The 27,700-nt window shown below is 41.9% G+C and overlaps 1 protein-coding gene across 7 annotated transcripts in view; it reads left to right on the top strand.

Annotated features, from left to right (window-relative positions):
- The window catches only part of MPHOSPH6 (M-phase phosphoprotein 6), a 1,084,238-nt gene that overhangs the window by 862,472 nt on the left and 194,066 nt on the right, over positions 1-27,700 (top strand). Inside the window, exon 1 of one of the 7 annotated variants that reach the window (XM_050775059.1) lies at positions 20,757-20,760. The exons of the other annotated variants lie outside the window; for them this stretch is intronic. The gene's annotated coding sequence lies outside the window, so the exon portion shown is untranslated. Of the gene's footprint in view, positions 1-20,756; positions 20,761-27,700 lie in introns of those variants that run through there. 7 annotated transcript variants of the gene reach the window in all.

Below are 27,700 nucleotides of genomic sequence, written 5' to 3'. Positions count from 1 at the left end.
ATGGAAAAACATCCATGATGAACAAGATATCAAAATGTTAAATAAAGACAGGTCCCCATCTGGCACATGCATGACTCGTCTCACTCCCCTCACCCTCATCCTAGCCCTGGTTAGATCACCCTAGTGGTCAGTCGATGGCTTGCGGTGTGATGGGGAGAGTGTCATGATAGGGAAAGGCCTGAGTTTGAGTTCTGCTGATGCTATTAACTTGCTGCAGGTCCTCAAGCCATTTACCCTCGGTGAGCCTACCCAAGTAGACAAGAGGCCCTATTTCTCTTATGGGATTCTTGTAGGTAATAATATGAGCAAAAACATACAACTCTTGTTTTTGGAAACCTCGGGTCTCATTCAGCTGTGTGTATGTGTTTAATGGACATAGGGCTCCCAATTCACCCTCCAGAGGTAACCCTTTAAGCTTTTTCAGAAGCCAGACAATGTTCTCAACCTTTCAGTCTATCTGTCCCCACTCTTCCCCTTCCACAACAGAGGAAGGACCTGCCCTTTGTCAGAGTTTAGCTCCCATGCACCTGCCAAGGTTTGCCATAGGCCAGATCTTCACTGTGCTCCCTTATTTTTAGCCAATAGAGAGGGGATGGAGGAAGGGTTGAATGTCTTCTTTGAGGACATTGCTTTTGAGTAAGAACAATTGTTGAGCTTGTGCAATGTGTCAAGCCTTTTGCTCTACCCACTACATGTTTTGTCCCATTTAATCTTTACAGGAACCCTACAGATAGATGCCATCATTCTATTGTTTTACAGTTGAAGTAAATAATGCAAGACGAGTCAAGCGCCCTGCCCAAAACCATGTAGCTAATGAGCACAAGGTAAGCCCAAGCAATCTGGTTCCCAAATGATATCCAAAGCATTCAATACATGATGTCTTTAGAGACAAGAATAAAATATATTATCTGGGAAAGGCAGAGGTAGTGCCGAAGATAAGAGCTCAAGCAGAATGTGCTTATTGGACACTGGGGAGAAAGGAAAGAAAAAATTTTAATGTTCATGGTGTGTTTTGGTCACCATGTGATGTGGCTTCCTATACTGCCTCTTTTAATTCTCACAACAGCCCTTCAAGGTGGTATTTTCATCTCCATCCTTGAGATCAGGAAGCTGAGAATAGAGCAAAGCTAACCCAACAGGGTAGAGCTAGGTCTCAAGCCCCGTTCACTTTTGCCCATAGCCCTTGATCTTCCCCTAATGTTTCCCAGGCTATATAGCACTGTCTGACCTCCTTCTCGGCACCGCGCCTGAGTCCTGTGGCTGACTGACTGGTCTCTACTACAAAGTCGTGTTTTCCACCAAACTTCCAGCTACATAATAATTAGTGTATTGACATAAAAACCCTAGAAGAAAACCTAGGCAATACCTTTCAGGACACAGGTGTGGGCAAAGACTTTATCGCTAAAACACCGAAATCAATTGCAACAAAAGCCAAAATTGATAGATAGGATCTAATTAAACTAAAGAGCTTCTGCACAGTGAAAGAAACTATCATCAGAGTGAACAGACAACCTACAGAAGGGGAGAAAATGTGTGCAATCTATCCATCTGACAAAATGCTAATATCCACAATCTACAAGGAACTTAAACAAATTCACAAGAAAAAAACAAACAATCTCATCAAAACGTGGGCAAAGGATACGAAAAGACACTTCTCAAAAGAAGACATTTATGCGGCCAACAAATATATGTAAAAAAGCTCATCATCACTGGTCATTAGAGAAATGCAAATCAAAACCACAATGAGATACCACCTTACGCCACTTAGAATGGTGATCATTAAAAAGTCTGGAAACAATAGATGCAGGCGAAGATGTGGAGAAATAGGAACACTTTTACACTGTTAGTGGGAGTGTAAATTAGTTCAACCATTGTAAAAGACAGTGTGGTGATTCCTCAAGATCTAGAACCAGAAATACCATTTGACCCAGCAATCCCATTACTGGGTATATACAAAAAGGATTATAAATCGTTCTACTATAAAGATACATGCACACATATGTTTATTGCAGCACTATTTACAATAGCAAAGACTTGGAACCAACCCAAATGCCCATCAATGATAGACTGGATAAAGAAAATGCGGCACATCTACACTATGGAACACTATGCAGCCATAAAAGAAGAATGAGTTCACATCCTTTGCAGGGACATAGATGAAGTTGGAAACCATTATCCTCAGCAAACTAACACAGGAACAGAAAACCAAACACCGTATGTTCTCACTCATAAGTGGGAGTTGAACAATAAGAACACATGGACACAGGGAGGGGAATGTTACACACCGGGACTTGTCAGGGAGTGGGGGGAAAGGGGAGGGAGAGCATTAGGACAAATACCTAATGCATGCAGGGCTTAAAACCTAGGTGACGGGTTGATAGGTGCAGTAAACCACCATGGCACATGTATACTTACATAACAAACTGTATGCTCAGCACATGTATCCCAGAATGTAAAGTCAAGTTAAAAATAATAATAATAATTTGTGTGTTGCTTTTCTCTGGTTTTCATAGAATGGTCTTCCATCTTGAAGAGCAGCCAAGTAACAGGACTGGCCTCAGGTTACTATCTGCCTGTCCAGCGTAAAGCACTCAACACTGCACACACACCAGAAGCAACAGCAAACTTGATCACTCCCTTCCCTCCTAATCCATATTCAGTCCCTTCCATAGTATCCCCAGTTCTGCCTTTATGCCTTTAACCTACTCTCTTTTATTATGTATTTCACATGTTTTCCAGCTGCCATCCACCCAATTCACTTAAAGAGGAAAATGTAACAGAGGAGTTTAGAATTGGAAACTTTGGAGAAACCAACACTAATTCAAAGCCTGGCTCAGCCCTGTACCTCTCTGGGCCCCAGTTTTCTCACCTATAAAATGGAGGTAATATTACCCACATGACAGAATAACTGAGAAGATAAAATGAGATAATGCTTGAAAAGAGCTTAGCAGGCCAGGTGTGGTGGGTCACGCCTGTAATCTCATCACTTTGGGAGGCAGAGGTGGGAGGATCACTTGAGGTCAGGAGTTCAAGACCAGCCTGGCCAACATGGTGAAATCTCGTCTCTACTAAAAATACAAAAATTAGCCGAGTGTGGTGATGCACACCTGTAATCCCCGCTACTCGTGAGGCTGAGACAGGAGAGTTGCTTGAACCCAGGAGGGGGAGGTTACAGTGAGCCAAGATCACGCCACTGTACTCCAGCCTAGGTGACAAAACAAGGCTTTGTCTCAAAAAAAAAAAAAAAGAAAGAAAAGAAAAGAGCTTACTTAACACAATATATGACAGAGAATAAGCACTTGGTAATAAAAACTAGTCTTAGATAATATGTCCATCTTAGCAAGTCCAGCCCCTGGAATTTTTCTTATATTATCTAGGAGTTCAGCGATAAAATTTTCTCTTCCCATCTCACAATAGAGTATCTGGCCCATGCCCTCTCTCTTCCATGAGGCTGGCCCGGCCGTGATTAACCCCTCCCCAATCTGATCCTGTACACGTAAGCCTAATTTTTTTATCTGCTGCATAGATGTGAATTGCACACCCTCAGAGAATGAGGTCTGTGCAGGAGTGATGGCTTTATCTGATTGGAGCCAGCCTTGTTGGGAACCAGATATTCAGAGCCTGATGCTTTGGGGAAGAGTACTGCTATGCACAGAATACTCTCATAAACAAAGTTGTAAAAGCACCAGCCATAGGGCAATTCAAGCACCAGCCACAGGGCAATTCTCAAAGGCCCAGAGCTTAAGTCTGGGAGAGTCTTCTGGATTCATTCTGATACCATTCACATATGCCAATAAGTATGTAGCTGAGCTCAGTGACGTATGCCTGTAATCCCAGCACTTTGGGAAACCGAGATGGGAAGATTGCTTGCATCCGGGAGTCCAAGACCAGCCTGGGCAACATAGTGAGACCCTGTCTCTACAAAAAATAAAAAAATGAGCCAGTACATGATGGTAGTCCCAGCTATTCAGGAGGCTGAGGTAGAAGGATTGCTTGAGCTCAGGAGGCTGAGTATGCAGCGAGCCATGGTAGCTCCACTGCACTCAGCTGGGGCAACAGAGTGAGCTTCTGTCTCAAAAATAAAAGTATGTCACCGGTAGAGGTTTTTAGAGAAAATTCCCATGATGAAAAAGGACACAGAATTGAGTTACTCTAAGAAATGTGCCCAGTGTAACTCTCCCTGCTCAAGAGCCTCCCGTGGTTCCCAGCTGCCCATTGCAGTGCTCCACAAACATTTTGGTCTCCACACTCTTTTGCAATCTGAAAAAATATTGAGCTCCCCACCCCAACATAGCTATTGTTTATACAGGTTATACCTACCAATATCTGCCACTAGAACTAAGAAAGGTAAAAATACGTATTTATTTTAAAAGAACAATCATAAACTGTAAGTGGCTCTTTACCCACGCGTGATTTTGTTACACCATGCACTGGTCATTCAAAAGCTATTGGCTCAATGAGTTATGCAGCTGTTCCAAATGTTCCATTATATAACACTAAATATTTTAACATCAGGCAGTTTTTTGTGAGTACATTGTAGGAAAAGAGTCAATGATTTGCAGTGCGGTTGAGTACCATTGCTTTGATTTGTGCAAAAGTGACAGCCATTTAATCACTACTGCTTTTACACCACCAATACAAGTATCCACATAGATGAAGAGACAAATAATGAATTTATATTATCGTGAAAAAAGTTTTGACTTAATAGGCCCATTCTGAAAGGGTCTAAGGAACTGCCCCCCTCCCCCGCCATACCCCCACCCCAGGGTTCTGCAGACCAGTTATAGTACTTCTGAAATCAATTCAATAGTTAAGAATTTTGGCTTTGGTTTCAGGCACAGAGTAACATGAATCAAAATTCTTCCACATGCTAACTGAATAACCTTGGATAAGTTGCCTGACCATTTTGAGCCTCAGTTTCCTCTTCCTCCGTAAAATAAGAATAAAGATAGTACCTATCTCATAGGACTGTGATGAGGATCACATAAAATATTCTACATAAAGAGCTATATAGTACCTGACACAGAGTAGAGTACCCAATAAATGATATATACATTTTAATTAAACAAATTCTTATAGGTGCTAATGTGAGACAAAATGTGTAAAATAAGGGGAGAAAGGCAGATCATTTAACTTTGTATATTGAATATGTAAGAACACACTATCTCCCTCATTTAGTTTCAGGATCCTGAAGGAAAGAAATGGGCTAAGCACCTTGCTAAATTTACATGCTTTATCAGGTGGAAATGTATCTTATTTATCCCAAAGAGACTATCAGTGTTCATATGTAACTAATGCTCATTATCAAATAAAAAGTAAGTAGCAACAAAAAGCAGTTGTTTAGCTCAAACATGCATTTTCATTTGGACATTAATCTTTTTCAGGTTTTCCATTTATTGTTACGTTAGCCATTCATCTGTTACACCTAACTGACACTAATATTGCCTTCACATGCTGAGGGGAAGACTTTAAATTTAAATACAGTACTCAAACTTCCTAGAAGTCTCCTTTGCTATAAAAAAGAATATGCTTTATTCTTTAGAAGTCAGCTCAAAGTTAAGAGAAAACCTTTCCTTAAAAAACCAGCAGCAACTTCTTCCAGCAAAGACAGTTATGTACATCTCTGCACAGCTGCAAAGTGAGCTAATAGTGTATCAGGTTCAATATAAGAAAGGGAGAATTATGAGCCTGCCTGGATGATGAAATACAGAAATGTTGCTTTTCAATGCCTCTACAGGGGTACCTGTTAGCTGCTTCCTCCTAATCCAGACTCCTAACCTTTGTACACTTAACCTGCTGCTTACCCTCCCCAAGGCGCTGTGGCTCTTTGTGGTCCTGTCTGTGGCTCTGGATCTCCCTCTTGCTGAGTTGGCTGCAAGCTGCTTTATTTGCCTCTTCAATCATCCAGCATCCCCCCTAACTAAGGAAAACCGGTACCCCTCAGATGAGTTGTGAGAGAGTCAGCACCAAGGGCAAAAGAAGAAAACTGGAGTTACTTTTGGAAAATGATTCAGCCTTAACCTGACCTAGACAGAGATGCCCCACATGGGACCATCACTACGAAAGGAACACAACTCCATCGCTCTCATAAACAAAGCTGTAAAAGTGAAATGTTTGGGCAGGGACAAATCCACGACTTTATCTCATTCCACCACTCACAGGCAGGCTTCTCCAACTGGCAAAATACTCCTGGCTTCCCCAGCTCCAGGGTGCTCAGAATCCCCTGGAAAGCTTGCTAAAATGCAGATTCCCTGGCCCTGCACCTCGGGTGATGCCAATGCAGACCTGTCAGGACCCCCTTAAGATGTCTTTTCTACCAGCCTGGATTTCCCATCTAAACCAGTTAGAGGATTTCTAACCACCTTGATTTCCTTCCATTGCCACTATTTATGTCTTCTTTCATTTAAAAAACACTTATCGATCATATATGGCAAACATATATATAATATAATATATGACATATAATAAACTACTTTCATCAAGCTTAAATTCTAATTAAATGAATCACACAAATAAATAACTTATGTGGTATATTCAAATGCTCAGAGCAGCTTTGTTCATAATACCTAAACAATGGAAACAATCCAAATGTCTGTCAACACAAGAGAGATAAACTGTGGTCTATCCACACAATGGAATAGTATTCCACCATAACAAGAAACCAAGTGCTGATATACGGCACAACATGAATAAACCTTGAAAAAATTATGCTGAGTGAAAAAAGCCAGTCACAAAAAGACCACATATTATATGATTCCATTTATAAATAATGTACAGAAGAGGAAAATCTATAGATACAGACAGTTAACCAGCAATTCCCAGGGCTGGGGAGTTGGGGCAGATGAGAAGTGCCTGCAAGTAGGCATGAGAAATCTCTTTGAGTGCTAGAAGTAGATTGTGGTGACATCTTTAGATTGATGTGTTACCAGCAAATATAGGTTGTGCTCCATATCTCTTTGTGTTGGGCCTCAGGAGTAGACGAGGCCATGGCACAGGGCTCAAAATGACCATAGGAAAAAGCTGAAGTTAAGGATGGTGTGCGAAGGAGGCGGGTGGGCACAGAAGGCCACATGCTGACACCTTCATCAGCCCACATTTCACAGAGGAAAGAACAGGGAACTATCAGAAACAAAACAGAACAGCCAAATGGCCATAACATCAAGTCCCTAAATCATCCAAAGTGAGTCCTCATCTGGGACAGTATAATGACATAAGAATTAAGAGTCATAGGTAGCTAACATTTAACAGATCCATCCTATGTGCTAAGCCCTGTCTTAAGCTTTTTGTATGCATAAACTCATTTAATCATCACAGCCACTCTGTGACATAGGTATGAATGCAAGAGGTTTCTATAATATACAAGTCAGGGTCCTGGCAGAACACAGATGGCCCATTCAAATAAGGCCAGTGATAAAAGCTTAATAAAGGACAGTTTACAAAGATATAGGCAGTGCCCCAGGAACTAACAGGTGCTGGTGCAGTACTTCACGGCTAGCAACAGCAGGAAGTTATCACTCTTTTGGGTCTGAAAGAGCTTGCAAGTAGACAGATGGGGACCAACACCTGAACAGAGAAACATACCAAAGAAAAGGGATGAAACCAACTCACGGTGACCCGGAAGAAAGGAAACAGGAAACAAATACCTTGACCTAACTCTCTTCCCTTTCTCCAGTTTTCTTCTGACAACTCCCATTGACAAACCCATCTGGACACCACAGGACAAGGAAGCCCATTGCCACAGCCTGTATAAGTCAGCCTCCTACATACAAAGACACATGGAGAAGGATGGAGAATGAATCTGGAGGAATAAACAGAAAACATCCAGTGTCATGTCAGTATCATTCAGTCTTGACAGATAGGGAAACCAAGGTCTGAAAGAGTTAAGGGGTGTGCCCAAGGGCACACTTCTAGAAGGTCAGAGCTGGACTAGGAATCCAGACATTCTAGTGGGTCTTAACCAACCCCTAAGCTACAAGTCTTTCCCTGAACCCCAATTAGGGTGGAAAATGATCAGGACTCCCCAGGTTCCCAAGATTAGAGGAAACAATTGGGTCCCAGCACAAAGTGATCATCCATAACCAAGACCAGGTCACATGGCCGTGTACTCCCCACACCTTACAACTTCTGGATTTTTCAGTTATGTTGTACCCAGGCCCCATTTCCCATAGGATAAAAGCAACCCAGGTCAACTCTGTCCAGGTCACAGAATGTGGCTGAAACACAAATCATCAGGCGTGAGGTTTTTGGTGGGAAATATTTTAGACTCTTCTGGGTGAGTGCTGTTTCTCTGCCACCTGCAGGCCTGCCACGTCTGGGAACAGTTGGGGAAGCAAAACTCATGCCATTCCTGCTTGTCCTTCAGCCTTAGAGAAAGCACTGCTTGGGGAGATGCTTCAATTTGTATGCTAAAAATCTCTCCAACCCTTAAAGGAAAAACAAAGTGTCTCTCCCTGCTCTGAATTGCAGCAATTTGCAGGACTGGTACTCGATAAAATAAGCTATGAGGTCTGCGAGTCCCCAAACGGACTTGGTTGTGAGGGGTCTCCTTCATGTGACCTCTTACATCATACCCACTCGGTCTGTGGGGTCCCAGAGCCATCCTAAGACGACCTGGTCCTGGAGACAGATGCCACCCAGGAGTCCCAGTGGGTGAGCTCCACCCCTTGCAGCCCAGGTGGCCCCTCAGGAGAAGCAGGTGAGGTGGGCGTTGGGCATTTTGCGCATTGACTGAGTTGACAGCTGAGTGATGAGGTTGATATGGAAGGACAAGCCTGTCTGCCACCCTGTTTGGTATCAGACAGTTCCTGCAGAGCACTGCAGCCACAGTGAGCACATCAATTCCAACACAGGCAGCCTTACGAAGGTAGATGCCAGGCCTGCAATTGGCCAGTGTACTAGAGGCCAGCCCACCTATTTCATCCTTGACTTCTAGCTTTATTGTTTTGTGATGGGGAGAAAGGGGTTTCACTCCCTGTGTCCATTTCATCTGCCTTTGCTGTCATGCACTGTGACAGTCTCTGCTCGCAGCAGGTTGCAGAACTGAGCCAGTTTTATGATTGCTCTCTCCCTTTTTCCCCAGTCTGTGGATCTTTCCATCCCAGATAAATCAATGTTACTATTTCTCCTTTCTCCTCCCATTCTCGGCAGGCTATTTATTTCAGATAACGAGCCAGGCAAACTTTCCTGCAGGGCCGGTGTAGGGCCCAGGCTGGGATGGACACAAGGCTACATGGTTCAAACCAGAGGGTTTCTGAGATGCTGTACAAACTTCCCTCTGTCTGGGACAATCATGGCCATTTCCCTTCCACGTGATGGATGAGGAGGAGTGTGGGACAGGGCAGGCGAGGGTGGAGAGAGCAGGTGCAAAACCATGCTTCATCCTAAGTCACCCTAAGTGGACTCAAGTCAGCTCATGGAGTGCACTGTCTTTATGTCAGGAGAGCTTAAACTACCATTTCCACTTCAGACATCAAAAGAAGGACTCTGGAAGCTATTTAGCTGAATGGTTTTCAGAGGAGAGACTTGTTTTTTTTTTTTTTAATAAACACTTATGCAGAATCCCAATATATAAAACAGATAAAGCATCATACTGACTGTTGTTGGAGAGAAGGGCTCAGGACCCTCCCCACTCTTTCTCTCCCCATCAACCCAACAGGCTACCCAAGTGTCTTTGTGAAAACCCAGAGTGCTGCCAGGTGTGGTTTGGAAACAATGAGCCAACCCTTTCACAGGGCTGAAGTCTCCTTCTTAGCATTTCTGGCATGTTCCCAGCTCCAGTCATTTGTGGCTATCCCTCCAACACACACCCACGAATCTGTCCCTGCCTGGCACTGCTGCCCTCCTTGTAGTGCCTGATGCCAAGCCAGCTGGAGGCCTCTGCTCTACCCTCAGACCCTCCACCAGGTGCCTCATCAGAAGGACTGGCCTGCTCTGTGACTATGCCCTCAACCCTGTGTTCCCAGGCTCCTTGCCTGGTCTCTTGATGCCCAGGAAAGCCACCTTGACCTGCACATGGACAGGTTTTTCCCCAGGTTGGGTAATTTCCCTATCTGCCTACTTGGCATTGTAGCATGATGGTTAAGAGCTACGAGCTTCCGAGTCACACTACCCAGATTCAAATCCTGACTCTGCCCTTTTCTGGCTACTCACTTTGGGGACCTTTGGCAAGTTATTTAACAGCTCCACGAATCAGTATCCTCATGTGCAGAGTAAGGATAGCAATCCTTCCAACTTTAGAGTTGGGAGACCCTGTACATGGTCAACGTCCAGCGATGCTACTCTGTCACACTCATGCTGCCTCTTGAGTCTATGACCCCAGACCTGGCACTCACAGCCCAGCTGGAGCTGGGACACCAGTCAGTTCTTCCGCCCTGCTCCAGCCTGCGCATTTCAAACCACACTGCCACCTGCTGGTAGCCTACACATGCTCCAGGGGCACCAAGTCAAGACAAAACTTTAACTCATGTTTATTTTCTAAAAATCCATTCAACAAATATTTATTGAGCACCCATGTAATGCCACGAACTGTGCTATATATTAGGGATTCGATAGAGACTAAAGGAGAAAAGATGTTATCCTACAAAGCTTACATTTCAGTGACTCTTTTTTCATGATTTTTCCCTAAAGGAGCTGGAGGCAAGAGTTGATCCCAAGAGCTGAGAAAATACTCAAGAAAAAATGCTTAGCCGCCCAACCCTGTGTTGCACAGGTGCTTAGTGAGAGCCCCAAGGGTAAGACTCAAATAGAATCATCACCATAAATTGTGGCCAATGTTTCCTTTTTCTCTTGGGCAGAGAGCCTTCCATTAGGCACAGAGCAGTCAGGGTTGGCCCAGGACTGAGTTCTGGCCCATGGAGTATGACCAGAAGTGACATGAGCTGCTTCCAGGCCTGGCACATAGAAACTTCCTGCATGGCTGCTCCATGCTTTTTGCCCTTTCGGCAGTGTTGAACGAAGAGTGCCCCCATGGTAACTTGAGAATCACCAAGGTAGGAAAGATAGCAGAACCACAGACAGAAGGAGCCGGAGCCCTAGAATCACCACTTGGAAGAAAGTTGTTCAACCAGGAAAACTTGCATTGGAGCTTGACATGAATGAGAAATAAACTTTTATATTTGGAGGTTATGTTTTACGATGGCTTATGTGGTGTAAATGTATAGAAGTGGTAAAGGACCATGGAAAGAAACAGGAAGAAAATGAGAAAATGGGATGCACGATGAACAAGACAAGAATCCAGGCATCTTCTGTTGCTCTTGTAACTTTCTGTTCTCTATTGTTAAGAAGTAAAGTGGTTTATTTTCCCTCTGAGTTCAGTAATAAAACATGTGCCACAAAAGGGGAGTATATGCCTGTGCCCACTGTTTCAGAAAAAGAAAAACATAACTTTAGTTTGACATGATTTCTTTCACAGGAGGGGGAAAGAAAGAAAGAAAAGTACAAAGGAAATTCTCAGGCTGGTTGGAGAATCTACAGACATAGTCTCGAGCACAGAGAAAACACTCAAGGAACTTGGAAGAAATATGAAGTTTCAAAGACTGACTGCAGTCTTTGTCAAAGTATCTCAGACCCAGGGAGAGGTCGGATGAAACCATCTAAATCACAGATGGGTTAACAGAAGACAAAAGCTGTATCTTCTCAGTATGTGATCCGGGTTTAAGGAAGAACCTAAGCTAGCAAAACAAGTATGACAAAATGAGAGATATCAGAAGGGATTCTCCTCCAAAATAACATTAAAACTGTTCTCAAGAGGAGTTCCTCAGACCCTTAACATCAGAGTCACTGGGAATGCTGGTTGAAATGAAGTCTGTTTATTCTTATTAGTCAAAAAATAGAAAATACCTAAATGTCCATCAACAGGTGAATGGATAAACAACATATGGCGTATCCATACAAAAGAGTATCATTCAGCAATTAGAAAAAAAAGATGACCAACTGATACACACAACACACATGAATCTCAAAAGCATTATGGTGAGCCAAAGAAACCAGACGTAAAAGTACATACTGTATGTTTCCGGTCATGTGAAACTCTAGAAAAGACAACTTTAATCTACAGTGACAGAAAACACATCAGTATTTGCCTGGGCAATGACAGTGGTGTGGAGAGTGAATGGGAAGTGGCATAAGAATGTGGGAACGTGTTCCAACTTGACTGTAGTGGTGGCAACATGGCTTTATAAATTTGCCAAAACTCATGAAAACGTACACTTAAAATGGGTGTATTTTACTGGATGTGAAGTATACCTCTACAATGCTGATTAAACATTAAATCTTACAAACTGTAGACCTATTAAAAGCAACAATACTCCAGTAGCAATGAGCACACCTAGCACCCAGATGACGATTTCTAATACCAGGATGATTTCCAGTACAAGGATTCTAGAATGGGAGCAGGAAGTATACAAAATGAGCCTAAGCTCCCTGTAGTGCCAGAAAGTAAGGAAGTACTAAGAAAAAATAAATAAAGTGAATGATATGGTTTGGCTGTGCCCCCACCCACGTTTCATCTTCAATTGTAGTTCCCATAATCCCCATGTGTCCTGGTAGGGACCTGGTAGGGGGTAATTTAATCATGGGGCAGTTACCCTCATGCTGTTCTCATGATAGTGAGGGAGTTCTCACGAGATCTGATGGTTTTTATAAGAGACTTTCCCCCCTTTTGCTTAGCACTTCTCCTTGCTGCTGCCATGTGAAGAAGGATGAGTTTGCTTCCCCTTCCACCAAAATTGTAAGTTTCCTGAGTCCTCCCCAGCCAAGCTGAACTGCGAGTCAGTTAAACATCTTCTTTTATAAATTACCCAGTCTCAAGTATATTTTTATTAGCAGCATGAGAACAGACTAATACAACAATCCCACAGTAACAGAGTTATGTTAAAGAGATACAGAGTCAACTGAAAGTGCTCCCAATGGCCAAAGTCAAAACAATTTCAGCAACAAAATAGTATTGGTATCACCTAAAGGTTAAACATAAATAAAAAGTTAAAAATTAATTAAAAATAAATAATATAACAGCCATGTGTCCATATCAATATAAATAAATGATTAAACAAATAAATAAACAGAGGAGAATAGACAAACTTTTGATACAGAAGAATTCCAAATAATTTACATAGCTACTCCACCCTTCAGGAAGTAGAGCGTAACTCCCATTCTTTCAGTGTGGGCTACAGATAGTGAATTTCTTTCAAAGAGTGAGAAAAGAAGAACAAAAGAATAACTGCAGTGAAGAAACTTGATGAACATTACCTCAGCCAGGTGATCAAAGTCAACATCAACAGTGACATATCATGTTGACAGTATGTGCCCTTGATATGATGTGATGAGAACGGCATTTACTTCTGTGGTTTTCCCTACAAAAGTCCATAGCCCCAGTTTAATCATGAGAAAAACATCAGACACATTTCCATTGTGAGACATTCTTCAAAATAACTCCTCAAAACTCCTCAAAATGGGGAAGGTCATCAAGATCAAGGCAAGTCTGAGAAAGAGTCACAGCCAAGGAGATGTCACAACTACATGTCATGCGGTGTCCTGGACAGGATCCTGGTACAGAAAAAGGATGTTAGGTAAAAACTAAGGCAATTTGAATAAAGCATGGACTTTAGTTAATAATCATGTATTGATATTTGTTTGTTCATTGTGACAAATGTACCACAGTACAGTAACAACTTAAGTTAGTAACTGGGGAAACTGCATGTGAGGCATATGGAAACTGTACTATTTCACAATTTTTCTGTAAATCTAAAATTGTTCTAAAATTTAAAGTTTATTTTTAAAAATCAGAGGCCCATTCATTCAGCCTCTCTGGTCCACGGTGCCCTGTAATATGTATTCAACACAGCCCTGTGTAATCTGTATCCAAGAAGCCCTAGAGCAGTGGTTCTCAACCTTGACTGCTTATCCCAATCACTTGAAGTTGCCACCACCGCCAGAACCCTTGTGATTCAATAGGCGTGAAGGGAGGTCAGAAACAGGTCTTCTTAAATGGTCTCCTGGTGATTCTATCATGCAGGGTTGACAGCCACTGCTTTAGGGACATTCTGGATTTCTTCATTCTTTTTTGCTTCTACATCCAATATTTTATTTCCCCTCCCTCTCCCTTAAAACACATTTAAGCGTATCACTTGCTTGCTTGGGAAAAGAAAACAAAACAAAACAAATAAAAAACACCATGGGCCCAGAGAATGCAGGAACCACTCCAGGAGGCATATTACAGTCCTGGGTCACCAGTGCCCAGTCACCTCCCAACTCTAGCTTGGCCCACTCCCCTGCAGCACCACAGGTACCCAGCCCTAGAAGCCTCTGATTTCATTGCACCTTTACAGCACTACAGCTCATGTGCATGCCTCCTCTTTCCCAGACAGACTCTCCCACTGCTACAGTAGGTAGTTAGTCAGACATGAGCAGGGTAGGAAAGTTCCCTACCACCACCACCCCCACCAGGAATGTCACACCACCATTAGGTGATGATCAGGTGGTTGTTAAATTGTCTCTAAAACAAAAATTTGTTGCCACCAGCACCAGGGTAAGGCAGTCTCCCAACAGATAGAAAACCCTTAAAACTGGTGATTAGCAGCTTTCTGATAAGATCTCAGGAACTGAGTGAGTATGCTCAAGCATGTGCACTAAGAGGCAAAATGGCAGAGTTTAACTGGCATATGACCTTCCTCTAGGAACACTCAATAAGGGGAAAATGCCGCAAGTGAGCAGGTGCACTTCAGGAAACACACTGTGCTTGAGGCCCCTCCCAAGCGCTAGCAGGCCACTGTGCATGCAGAGAGCCCACCGAGGGAAAACACAGGGGAGAAGGGATGTGACCCCCCACCAGAAGCATGCCAATGTATAAAACCCCAAGTCAAAGGTCAAATTACGCACTTGAATCTCTCAAGTTGCCCACTTTACGCTCTTCTAAGTGTACTTCCTTTTGTTCCTGCTCTAAAACTTTATTGATTGATTGATTGATTGATTGATTGATTGTTTGAGATGGAGTTCTGCTCTTGTTGCCCAGGCTGGAGTGCAGTGGCACGATCTCAGCTCACTGCAACCTCCACCTCCTGGGTTCAAGCAATTCTCCTGCCTCAGACTCCCGAAAAGCTGGGATTATAGGCACAAGCCACCACACAAGGCTGTTTGTATTTATAGCAGAGATGAGGTTTATGTTGACCAGGGTGGTCTCCAACTCGTGAACTCGGGTGATTTGCCTGCCTCGGCCTCCCAAAGTGTTGGGATTACTGGCATGAGCCACCGCACCTGGCCTATGCTTTCAAACTTTTTGATAAACTTTTACTCCTGCTCTAAACCTTGCCTCTGTTTCTTTCTTTCTGAAGAGTCTAGAATTGAGGTTGCTGCAGACCCATAGGAATTTGCCACTGCTAACATACTTTGGTGCTGTGTGACTCAAATACATTCCCTAGTGGTACTCTTCTGCCTGGCAAGCTCTCCCTCATCCTTCAAAACCTAGATCAAATGTCTCTTCCTTTCTGAAGCTTGCCCAGATGTCCCCCTAGAATGTAGTCAGTTTCCTCTTCTGTCTTCTGGCCACATTTTTCTGACCTGTGTCTCATCACCCACCACAGTGGACTGCAATCTTGGTTTGAATGTCTCTCCCCATCACTGGAAGGTGAGCACCTTGAAGATAAGAATATGCCACTGTTTGTCATTCACACCCCGCTGTCCTCCCAGCACCTATCACAGTGCTGAGCACAGAGTAGCTCCTCAGTATTCATTCAAGTGCGTAACTGAGTAAATGCATTAATGAACAAACTCATTCTGGAGGCCTCAACCTCGTGTGAGTAGAAATAAAATCTGCCAGCTAAGAAAAGATCTCTCTGTATCAGATGGCCCATCTATTTCTGTTCATTTGCTCCGCAAGTGACATTCAGAACGTTTTCTTAATGTGTTTGTTAAGAATTATATACGCCAGCTTGATGAACAGGTTCTGGTATACATAAGCCAGTCAGGATGTCAGCAATGCTGCTGGTGAACATGGAAAGTAAGCCGACATCTCGGACTCACAGACCAGCCTAGAAGCAGCAAGCACCTTGCAAGGTAGACAGCAGGCAGAGATGGGGCCAGGACACGAGGCTAAAGCCCCAGGACATTTCACAATCCTGCCCTCAGCTCATCCCCATGACCCTCTGTAAAGCAAGCAGGGCTGTCATTTTAAATCTCTTTTTTTTATTGGAGGAAACTGAGGCTCAGAAAAGTTGGGGTGGAAGTCAGCATTAGGAGCAAAGCCCGAAGCAGCCACCACAAAGGAGAAATTGACGTGAAGTCCCTTCTTTTTGTAAAATCTGCGTGGGAATCATCAACTCAGTTCCATATAGCCCTGTGTCTGATTTTAAGAAGAAGCAAGTAAATACCCCAGGGTCCCTCAGTGGAGGAGCAAGAACTGGAATCTGACCTTCCTATCACAGTGGGAAGATTCTGTGTGGTATAAAGAAGAGGTTCTAGGAACACAAACCATTGAGGATCTGATAAGAGTTTTGGGCTCTCTAAACAGGACAAAATCCAGTGCTCATGGTCTGCATAAAAAGCCAGAGGCTAAAAGGCCCTGAAATGTGCAGGGATTATTCAGGCGTCCATAGGTCCTGTGCATGAACCCCTGGACTAGATGTTCTCGCAGTCCCTCCAAATCTTGCCATTCCCTAGTTTATCTTTTTTTATAAAAGATAAAAAGGATTTTTAAAAGGATTTTTGCTTAGTAAAGACTGCAAACATAATAACTACTCACTAAATTAAAACTACTAAATATAATGGTGTGATGATAAACGTGAAGTAGTCTCCTACAATTGCAGGGGAAAGAAATTCAACTCAAATTGGCTTAAACAAAATAGATATTACTGGGAGTATCAAGCTCCAGGCACAGCTAGATCCAGGTGTTTAGATGGGATTCATCTAGAATCTAGATCTTCACTTCTTGGTTAATCTTTCTTGGATCTTGGTTCTAGTCTCAGCCAGGCTCTCTCCTTGGTGGGGCAAGATGGCCAGCAGTTGTTCCAAATGTACATCCTATCCTTTCAGTAATCCCCAAAGAGCAGTGTCCTTATTTTCTGTAAGTTACAGCAAAACCTGTAGATGGTTCCATTTGGATCACCTCAAGTCACTTGCCAATGCTTGTTGAAATCTCTAAGTTTGAGTGATAGCATACCCCAAAGGGTCTGGCTTCAGTCTCAGCTCCACAATGAAATCTAGAGATGGAGGACAACCACCAAACCACACACATTGAGAGTAGGGAAGAGGTGAATCTGCAGGAAAAAACAATGTGCTATTGTTGGGTGGGGGCAGGGAATGGGAGGATGATTCTATATGGGCAGAATGAATCGATGGCTACTACCGTAATCATAAACACCCATGTGAACTGAGTTATTGCTCTCTGGAGTAGACTCAGCATGATGGTCTCTGTTCAGCACTGGTCTTGATGACTTCTTAGGTAGGACATGTTGGTGCAAGAAAAAATGGGATGGAGGACTTCAAAGGCATAGGAAGCCCATTGACTCTTTCACCACAATAGCAGCCCTGCTTACTCATGGTGACTCCCACCTCCTTTTGAGAGAGCAGCCCCAGTAACAGAAAGCCTCCCATCTCCCACAGTCCTGCTTCCTCTGGTCAACCGCTACTGTTAAAGTGAGAACAGAAAATCTCCTATCACCTTGACAGGCCTCCTACTCAAGTGTATTTTTATTATTTTACCTAACCCTGAAGGCTATCTTTATCTTTCTCTCCTACTGAGTGATTTGGTGACTGTCTGCTTTAATCATTACAGAAATTCAGAAATTTGCTAGGGGCAAACATCACAATTCTTACAAAACAGTGATACCTGCAGTGCTTTTTCTACTCAGGACTCCAGCCCTGAAAGGGAGTCTGAGCACCAGTGATAGACTGTCATTCTCTGGGCCTTGGGAATGGGGACATGTCTCTCTACCCCCTTGTCCTCAGTCAGCAGCTGGCTCAGGGACATCGTGGGTCTAGATTAGATGAAGCAAAGTGGTTTCAACTCTGTTTCCTCTTTGTAGCCTACTCTGGGCCACAGCCAGCTCAGGACGCTCCCTCTGTTTACTGCTACTCAAACAGCCACCCTGGAAACCCAAGAAGGAATGACCTACCCACAGACTTGAAGATACAGTTATTTAGTTTTGTCTGAGGAGAACTCAGTTTTGTTTTTTTTGTTTGTTTGTTTTGTTGCTGTCGTTTTTGAGATGGAGTCTTGCCCTGTCACCCAGGCTGGAGTGCAATGGCACAATCTCAGCTCACTGCAAACTCCGCCTCCTGGGTTCAGGCAATTCTCCTGCCTCAGCCTCCTGAGTAGCTGGGATTACAGGTGCCCTCCACCACGCCCAGCTAATTTTTGTATTTTTAGTAGAGATGGGGTTTCATCATGTTGGCCAGGCTGGTCTGAAACTTCTGACCTCATGATCTGCCTATCTCGGCCTCCCAAAGTGCTGGGATTACAGGCGTGAGCCACCGTGCCCAGCTGAGCTCAGTTCTTTTAAGGAGGGAGAGGGACCTCAGTTTTGGATGGCAGGGGAAAATGTTTAATGCAATGGGAGTAAAAAGGTAGGAAAATGGGCCAGGTGGGGTGGCTCACACCTGTAATCCTAATACCTTGGGAGGCCGAGGCAGGCAGATTGCCCTGAGCTGAGGAGTTCGAGGCCAGCCTGGGCAACATGGCAAAACTCCATTTCTACTAAAAATACACACACAACACACACACACACATACACACACACACACACACACACACACACACACAAACCAGGCATGGTGGCATGTACCTGTAGTCTCGGCTACTCAGGAGGCTGAGGCATAAGAACTCCTTGAGCCTGGGAGGCAGGAGTTGCAGTGAGCCAAGATAGCACCACTGCACTCCAGCCAGGGTGACATAATAAGACTGTCTCAAAAAAAAAAAAAAGTTAGGAAAATGAAGAGTTGCCATCTAGATGACCAAATTCTGTTTCTTCTTTTGTAGCAGTCTCAAGGAGAGTCCACTGGTGATCTCCCCAACACTACAGTCTGCTTGTTCCCCTGCTCAAAAGTCATCTCTTGCTCCCTATTGCTGTCGATATAAAATAAATCTGCTGGATGTGCCCTGCAGGCTCTGTGTGATCTGGCCCCTGCTTACATCGCCAGTCTACACTCTCTTTGCTTTATCCCTCCACTTTGTTCCAACATGTTCCTGTTCTCTTACCAGAAAACTTACAGGATTATTCTTTTAAAGGAATTTCTCTACTTGGCTATTATTAGTTTCCAAGCCACTCTAGCCAATGACAACAAATTTGGTGGCTCGTGTGTTTACGTATTTTCTTACAGTTCTGGAAGATCTGGTTTCACTAGGCTGAAACGAAGGTGTTGGCAGGGCTCTGCTCCCGCCAGAAGCTCAAAGAATCTTTCTTCCTTCCTCCCTTCCTCCCTTTCTCTCTTTCTCTCCTTCTTTTCCTTTTTTGCCTTTTCCAAATTTTAGAGGAGCATCCTTTGCATTCCTTGGCTCCTGGTCCCTTCCTCCATCTTCAAAGTAGCCAAGCCTTTTGCTTCAGTGGTCACATTGCCTTCTTGTATCTCAAATCTCCCTTCTTCTTCTTATAAGGACACTTGTGATTGCATGTAGATTCACCAAGATAATCCAGGATAACCTCCCCATCTCAAGATCCTTATTTAATCACAACTGTAAGCCCTTCTTGCCATATATAGTAACATTTACAGGTTCTGAGGGGTTGGGACCTGGGTATCTTTTGTGGAGCCCATCATCAACCTACCACAGCCACTTCCTATACATCTGTCAGGGATCACCCAGATGTCATTTGCTCCAGGAGGTCCTCACTGTCCCACTTCTCTTCTCAGCCAAAGGTTATGTATCTCTTGCCATCCCCTGCTTCCCTCCACATTGCACACAGTATAGTATGTAACACCTGTGACTGGCCTGTCCCTCTGACTAAACCCATCCCCAGATGGCAAGAGACAGGTCCAATGCATGGAAATGTACGTCACTTATGAAAGATATGAAAGAAGTGTGAAGAATGAAGCTACAGAACAATAGGTACAATATGAGCACTGTTTAAAGAGCACTTGTGTCTAGAAAGATACGACCTGACTTTGACCTGTGATTACATCTGGAGAGAGGCATAGGCTTGATGAGGCAAGAATGGCATGCGACTTCTTTTCCATTCTGATGTTACTTTTTAACATGAGACTGTGTTCATGAATTTCTTATATATAAAAATATTTTAGAAGTTGAATAGTGGCATATTTGAGATTCTGTAATGTTTCCCCCATTTTCTATTTGAACAAACAGTTGTTTTGTATGTGTTTGCCGTGTCCAACAGGGCCGAGCTTGAGATCTTTCCAAGAAGACCACTTAGTCTTAAAGCCTAAGACTTTCTGAGACTTCTGCCAAAAGCCAAAATTGGTATCCCAAGGTGCCAAGTTCTGACAGTCACTTTCTTTTAAAAGGATCCATGTGGGGTAGAACATGCTGATAAAACCCAGTCTCTAGTTAGTGGGGACTGCATGGAGCTAACAACTGTTAGGGCTTGAGGATGCCACACAGAGCTGGGGATGACTGCCCATCCACCCCTCCCAGAGGAGTGAAGGAGATCCATGGCCATCACTTTCTATGGTAAATGTTACTGACCAGCCAGCAATCAGCAGATGTCACCAGGCTTGAGTCAAGCCAATTGCTCTGATTAAAACATCACTGACTGCAGAAACACTGACTCAACTCAGGCAACATTTGCCTTTAACACATGGTCCAAAAGAAGCAAGGGGATGCCCAGAGAAAGCCATTTGCTTTCCGAGCACTTTCTACACACAAATGCTCAGAAAATCCTGTGAGCAGTCCTGGGAGACAAAGCTGAAAAGATACAGGGTAATGATGACACTACCAACAAGAAATTTCTAATAAATATGTTAAGGACAAGAAAAAGGCATGGAGAAAACAATTGTCATGCATACAACAAAGGTTGATTATCCAAATGCACATTTAAAAATCTCCCTCAAATGAGTAAGAAAAAGGCAAGCAATACAATAGAAAAGTGAGCAAAGGATAAGAACAAGTAATTCACAGAAAAGAACATTCAATCAAACAGCCTGCAAATACATGAAAAAATGCCCCAAATCACCGTAAGATTAGGAAAACGTTGATGTTATTCTTGCATTCTATTTATAGGAGCAGAAATTGTTAAGCTAGTTTTGTGAAAAAATTTGGGCATACATAAGAAACTTTAAATTATAAAACTTTAAATTATATACCATTCCACTTTGCTCCGATCAACTCTAGGGAAAAATACATATACCTATGAAAAATAGTGCAAAACACATTTTCATCGCAACATTGTTACTGTGAAAATCTAGAAATAACCTAATGATCCAATTACAGATAAATTGCTAAGCAAATTATAAAACATCCATACTAGGAGATAACAATAAAACAGCGATACATCATTATATAGTAACATCAAAAGATCGCTAAGATATTCTATAAGCTTTAAAAAGGGTATTGAGGAATTACATTTATAAATTATTTCTAAATACTTATATTTAAGTACACAGACAATAATCAGGAAAAATATAATTCAAACTGCTAATAGTAATAACAACATTTGTTCTCTTCAAATTGTTTTCCCCAATATAATTGGTACAAATGTGGTTTAACAGAGCACATGGAAAAAGAAATTAGAAATATTTGTTGATCATAAAAGCTTAAGTTCAATATGTAATTATCACAAAAGCTAAAATAATATAAGTTATATTAACAAAATAGGTCCTTAGAATTTTTAAATGATAGTGGCTGGTGACCTTTGAGAATATCGCAATTTGCAAATTCCATCCCTCTTCATTCTACATCACTTCTCTTACTGCATTTGTGCAGTTTACTTATTCTACTTTTCTATAAATTACTGAAAAAACAATGATAGATCCCAGTATGATTCTGAATTTTTCTATATATCACTTTAGTTACGTAAATTTTTGCTTTATGTAGTTTGCAGTTCTTTTACTAGGTGCCTACAAATATGGGAACTGTGGTATCTTCCTGACAAACTGACTAATATGAAATACACTTCTTTATTTCTGTTAATTCTTCTCGGTTTTGATGTCTATTTTGTCTGCTATTTATATAAAACCACATCAGCTTTCTTAAGCTCTCAACTGGTATATCTTTGATATGGTCTGGCTATGTCCCCACCCAAATTTCGTCTTGAATTGTAATCTGAATTGTAGTCCCTACGTGTTGGGGGAGGGGCCTTGTTGGAGGCGATTGGATACGGGTGGTTTCCCCCATGCTGTTCTCCTGATAGTGAGTGAGTTCTTAAGAGATCTGATGGTTTTATAAAGGGCTCTTTCCCCTTCGCTCTGCACTTCTCTCCCCTTCCACCTTGTGAAGAAGGACATGCTTGCTTCCCCTTCTACCATGATTGTAAGTTTCCTGAGGCTTCCTCAGTCATACAGAACTGTGAGTTAATTAAACTTCTTTCCTTTATAAATTACCCAGTCTCAGGTATTTCTTTTTTTTTTTTTTTTTTTTTTTTGAGATGGAGTCTCGCTCTGTCATCCAGGCTGAAGTGCAGTGGTGCAATCTCGGCTCACTGCAAGCTCCATCTCCCGGGTTCACACCATTCTCCTGCCTCAGCTTCCTGAGTAGCTGGGACTACAGGCGCCCACCACCAACCTGGCTAATTTTTTTTGTATTTTTAGTAGAGACAGGGTTTCACTGTGTTAGCCAGGATGGTCTCGATCTCCTGACCTCATGATCCGCCTGCCTTGGCCTCCCAAAATGCTGGCATTACAGGCGTGAGCCACCGCGCCCGGCCAGGTATTTCTTTATAGCAGTGTGAAAATAGACAAATACAATCCTCTTCCATCCTTTTGCCTTCAATCTATATCTTTAAACTGTTTCTCTCATGAATGGCATACAGTTAGTCTCACATTTTTATCCAATCTGACAAATGAAATATTTTATTTATATTTCATGCAGCTTTTGGCAAATTATGTTTAAGTTCACCATTTGGGTATTTGTCTTCCATTAATTTCATTTACTTCACTTATTCCAGCTGTTCCCTTGTTCCTTTTTTCCTCCATTATTTTGAAAAAAAATGGGTATTTTTTAATATTCCAATTTCCCTCCTTTATTTGACTTTTTAGTTATATCATTTTGTGCTATAAGTTTAGTAATCCTCTAGAGCAGTGCTGTCTAATAAAATTACAATGTGAGCCATATATATATATATATACAGAATACCTAAACTTCCTAGCAAAATTTTAAAAACAGATATTAATTTAACAATGTATTTCATTTAACCCAATATACCCCAAATATTATCATTTCAATATGTAACAAATATAAAAGTATTAACGAGGTATTTTATCTTGTAAAAGTACATTTATATTAAGTCTTTGAAATTAGATATAAATTTTATACCTACAGCATATCACAACAATTAAAGTGAAAGATAGTCCTACCAGAGCAACAACCTTGTGTTTCATAAGAGGATAGTTACACTGTTTCAGTTTTTAATGTAAATTTAAATTAATTAAAATTATAAATATAGTTTCTCAGTTTCACCAGACACATTTCAAGTGCTCAATTGCCACAGATGGCCAGTAGATACTCTATGAAGCAGTACAACTCCAATATGCAAGGTTAACTTATCACAGTCTAACTTAAAATAATACTACGGCATTTCACAATGGGGCACTCTTACAATAGCATAATTCCATTTATCCCTTTTCATCCTTTGTGCTATTTTCGCATATCTTTTGTTTCCACTTACATTAGAGACTCTACATAATTATTGTTTTTGCATTAAACATCCAGTAGTCTTTTATAGTTTAACTGTATATTGATTATGCATTAAAAATAATTTATAAAATTAGATTTTTGGTTTGCCTAGTTACCCTTTCTCAGGGTCTTCAGTTTTTATTGTAGACCTGGGTTCCCTTCTGTTATCATTTCCCCTTAGCTTGAAGAACATCTTTCAGCACTTCCTGTAGTGCAAATATGCTGGCAAAACATTCTTTCAACTTTTCCTCATTTAAAAATGTCTTTAATTTGACTTCATTATTAAGTACATTAATGCTGGATGTAGAATTCTATATTGAGATATTTTTGGTTTTCTTTCAATTCTTTAAAAAGTAAAAAAAAAAAAAAAATCAATGGAGACCAAGGATATTCCATTGTCTTTGGTCTCCATTGTATCCAAAGAGAAGTCAGCTTCCATTCTTACATTGTTCTCCTGTGATTCCAATATGCATCGATTTCTCCTCTGACTGATTTGAACATTTTCTCCTCAGCTTTTCTTTTTGTCAGCTTGACTATAAGGTAGTTTTGTTTTAGGTTTCATTTTTTCCTTTTATTCTACTTGGGGCTCTCTGAGCTGTTCTTATAGCAATGGGTTACTATTTTTGATCCAATTTTGAGAATTTCAGTCCATATTTTTTCACATATTTATCTGTCATTCTCTCCTTTCCAACAGACACTCAAAAAAAAGTTTGTTTCACTATTTAACACTGCCTTTGAAGTTCTGTTAAACTGTCATTTTTCTTTTTTTCTCTTGTTGCTTCAGTTTGAAGCTCTATAGACTTGTCTTTGAGTTTTAGTGCTGCTAGCCCTCTTAGGCCAAACAGTTAGCCAAGCTGTCAATGCAAACGAGTAGTTCTTGAAGGATATTAAAAGTGCTGCTCCAGTGAACACACAAATGATAAGAAAGCTAAACAGATTTATTGCTGATATACAGAAAGTTGTAGTAGTCTGGATACAAGATCCAGGTAGCTAAAACATTCTCTTAAGCCAAAATCTTATCGAAAGCAAGGCCTTAACTCTTCAATTCTATGAAGGCTGAGAGAGGTGAGGAATCTGCAGAAGAAACGTTTAAAGCTAGCAGAGGTTGGTTCGTGAGGATTAAGGAAACACGCTCAGCCTCCCTAACATAAAAGTGCAAGGTAAAGCAGCAAGTGCTAACGTAAAGGCTGCAACAAGTCATCCAGAAGATCTAAGATCACTGATGAAAGTGGCACTAAACAACAGATTTTCCATGCAGATGAAAGAGCTATCTATTAGAAGAAGCTGCCATCTAGGACTTTCATAGCTAAGGAGAAGTCAATGCCTGGCTGCAAACCTTCAAAGAACAGGCTGACTCTCTTGTTAGAGACTAATGCAGCTGGTGACTTTAAGTTGAAGTCAACCATGGATCATTCTGAAAATCCTAGGGCCCTTAAGAATTATGCTAACTCTATTCTGTCTGTGCTCTATAAATGGAATAACAAAGCCTGAAAGACAGCACATCTGTTTATATCATAGTTTACTAAGTATTTTAAGCCCACTGTTAAGGCCTACTGCTTGGAAAAATGGATTCCCTGCAAAATATTACCACTCATTTACAATGCATCTAGTTACCCAACAGCTCTGATGAGGATGTACATGGAGATTAATATTGTCCTCATGTCTTCTAACGTAACATCTATTCTACAGCCATCAAGGAGTAATACTTCAAGTCTTATTATTTAAGAAATATATTGTAGAATGCTATAGCTGTCATAGATAGTGACTCCTCTGACAGATCTGAACAAAGTAAACTGAAAATCTTCTGGAATGGATTCACCATTCTAGATGCCATTAAGAACATCTGTTGTTCATGGGAGGAGGTCAAAATAACAATATTAACAAGAGTTTGAAAGAAGTTGATTCTGGTGCGGTGGCTCATGCCTATAATCCCAACACTTTGGGAGGCCGAGGCAGGCAGATCACTTGAAGTCAGGAGTTCAAGACCAGCCTGGCCAACCTGGTAAAACCCTGTCTCTACTAAAAATACAAAAATTAGCTGAGTGTGGTGGCATGTGCCTGTAGTCCCAGCTACTCAGGAGGCTGAAACAGGAGGATCACCTGAATCCGGGAGGCAGAGGTTGCAGTTAGCGGAGGTCAGGCCACTGCACTTCAGCCTGGGTCACAGAGCAAGAACCCGTCTCAAAAAAAAAAAAAAAAAAGAAAGAAAGAAAAGAAAGGGAAGGGAAGGGAAGGGAAAGAAAGGGAAGAGAAAACAAAAGAAAGGAAAAGAAAAGAAAAGAAGAAGTTGATTCCAACCCTCATAGATGATGTTGAAAGGTTTAAGACTTCAGTGGAGGAAAGAACTGCAGATGTGGTAGAAATAGTAAGAGAATTAGAAGTGGAGCCTGGGCCAGGCATGGTGGCTTATGCCTGTAATCCCAGCACTTTGGGAGGCTGAGGCGGGTGGATCACCTGAGGTTGGGAGTTCAAGACCAACCTGGTCAACATGGTGAAACCCCATCTCCACTAAAAATACAAAAAAAAAATTAGCTGGACATGGTGGCAGGCACCTGTAATCCCAGTAACTTGGGAGGCTGAGGTGGGGGAATCACTTGAACCTGGGAGACAGAGGTTGCAGTGAGCCTAGATTGTGCCAGTGCCCTCCAGCCTGGGGAACAGGAACAAAACTCTGTCTCAAAAAAAAAAAAAAAAGTGGAGCCTGAATACATGACTGAATTACTGTAATCTCATGATAAAACTTAACAGATGAGGAATTGCTTTCTTTGAATGAGCAAAGACTGGTTTCTTGAGATGGAGTCTGATCCTGGTAAAGATACTGTGAATACTGTCAAGATGATGACAAAGGATTTAGAATATTATATAAACTTAGCTGTTAAAGCAGTGGCAGGGTTTGAGATTCACTCTAATTTTGAAAGACATTCTACTGTAGGTAATATGCTATCAAACAGCATTGCATGCTGCTGTGAATGGAAGAGTCAATTCATATGTCAAACTTCATCATGTTACTTTGAGAAATTTCCACAGCTACCTTAGCCTTCAGTAACTCCCACCCCGATCAGTAAGCAACCATCAATGTTGAGGCATAATCTTCATCAGCAAAGCTATTACAGCGCACTGAAGGTTCAGATGATTATTAGAATGTTTAATAATAAAGTATTTTAAATTAAGTTATATATATTTTTAGACACAATGCTATTGTACACTTAATAAACTACAATTTAATGCAAACATAATGTTTATCTGCACTGGGAAACCAAAAATATTTGTGTGACTCGTTTTGCCATTTGCTTTATCGTAGTGGTCTGGAACTGAACTCACAATGCCTCCAAGGTATACCTGTACTTCATGCTACACACTATATCTAGTGGCAGCTCCTCCCTCTGAAGTTGTCCTTTTAGATTTCTTTATGTCCATAGCTCTTTGAGGGCTTTTTTTTAAAGTATGATTTTGTTGTTATTGTTCGCCCAGTGATTTGTGGTTGTGTTTTTGGGGATAAAGGTCTTTCATATCTCCCTATATCCTAGCCAGAAGTGGAACACCTCATTTAGGTTTTGTTGCATAATTAACATTCCCAAAACCTAAGGCCTAAAACAACAATTGTTTGTTTAGCTCATATTTCTGTGGGTTGACAATTTGGCCCGGTTTAAACTGGGTGGTTCTTCTGGTCTCAGATGGAGTTCCTCACGCATCTGTGGCTAATGACTAGTCAGCTTAGAGGATCTGCTGTGGAGTGTTGGCTGGCTATCAAATGGCACAATGGGGCAACTGGGTAGCCTGTATCTCATCCTCCAGCAGGCAAGCTTGAATTCGTTCCCACACCAACTAGGCAGCACAGCTACCTAGAGCATGAAGATTTCTTGAAGCTTATGCTCAAAACTGGCACATCATCACATATGTCACATTCTATTAGGCACAAGCCCAGCCTAG

Source organism: Macaca thibetana, chromosome 20, assembly GCF_024542745.1.
Source record: "Macaca thibetana thibetana isolate TM-01 chromosome 20, ASM2454274v1, whole genome shotgun sequence".
Taxonomy (NCBI): domain Eukaryota; kingdom Metazoa; phylum Chordata; class Mammalia; order Primates; family Cercopithecidae; genus Macaca; species Macaca thibetana.
The sequence above is the reverse complement of the archived record's forward strand: the minus strand, read 5'-3'. Positions and strand labels throughout refer to the sequence as shown.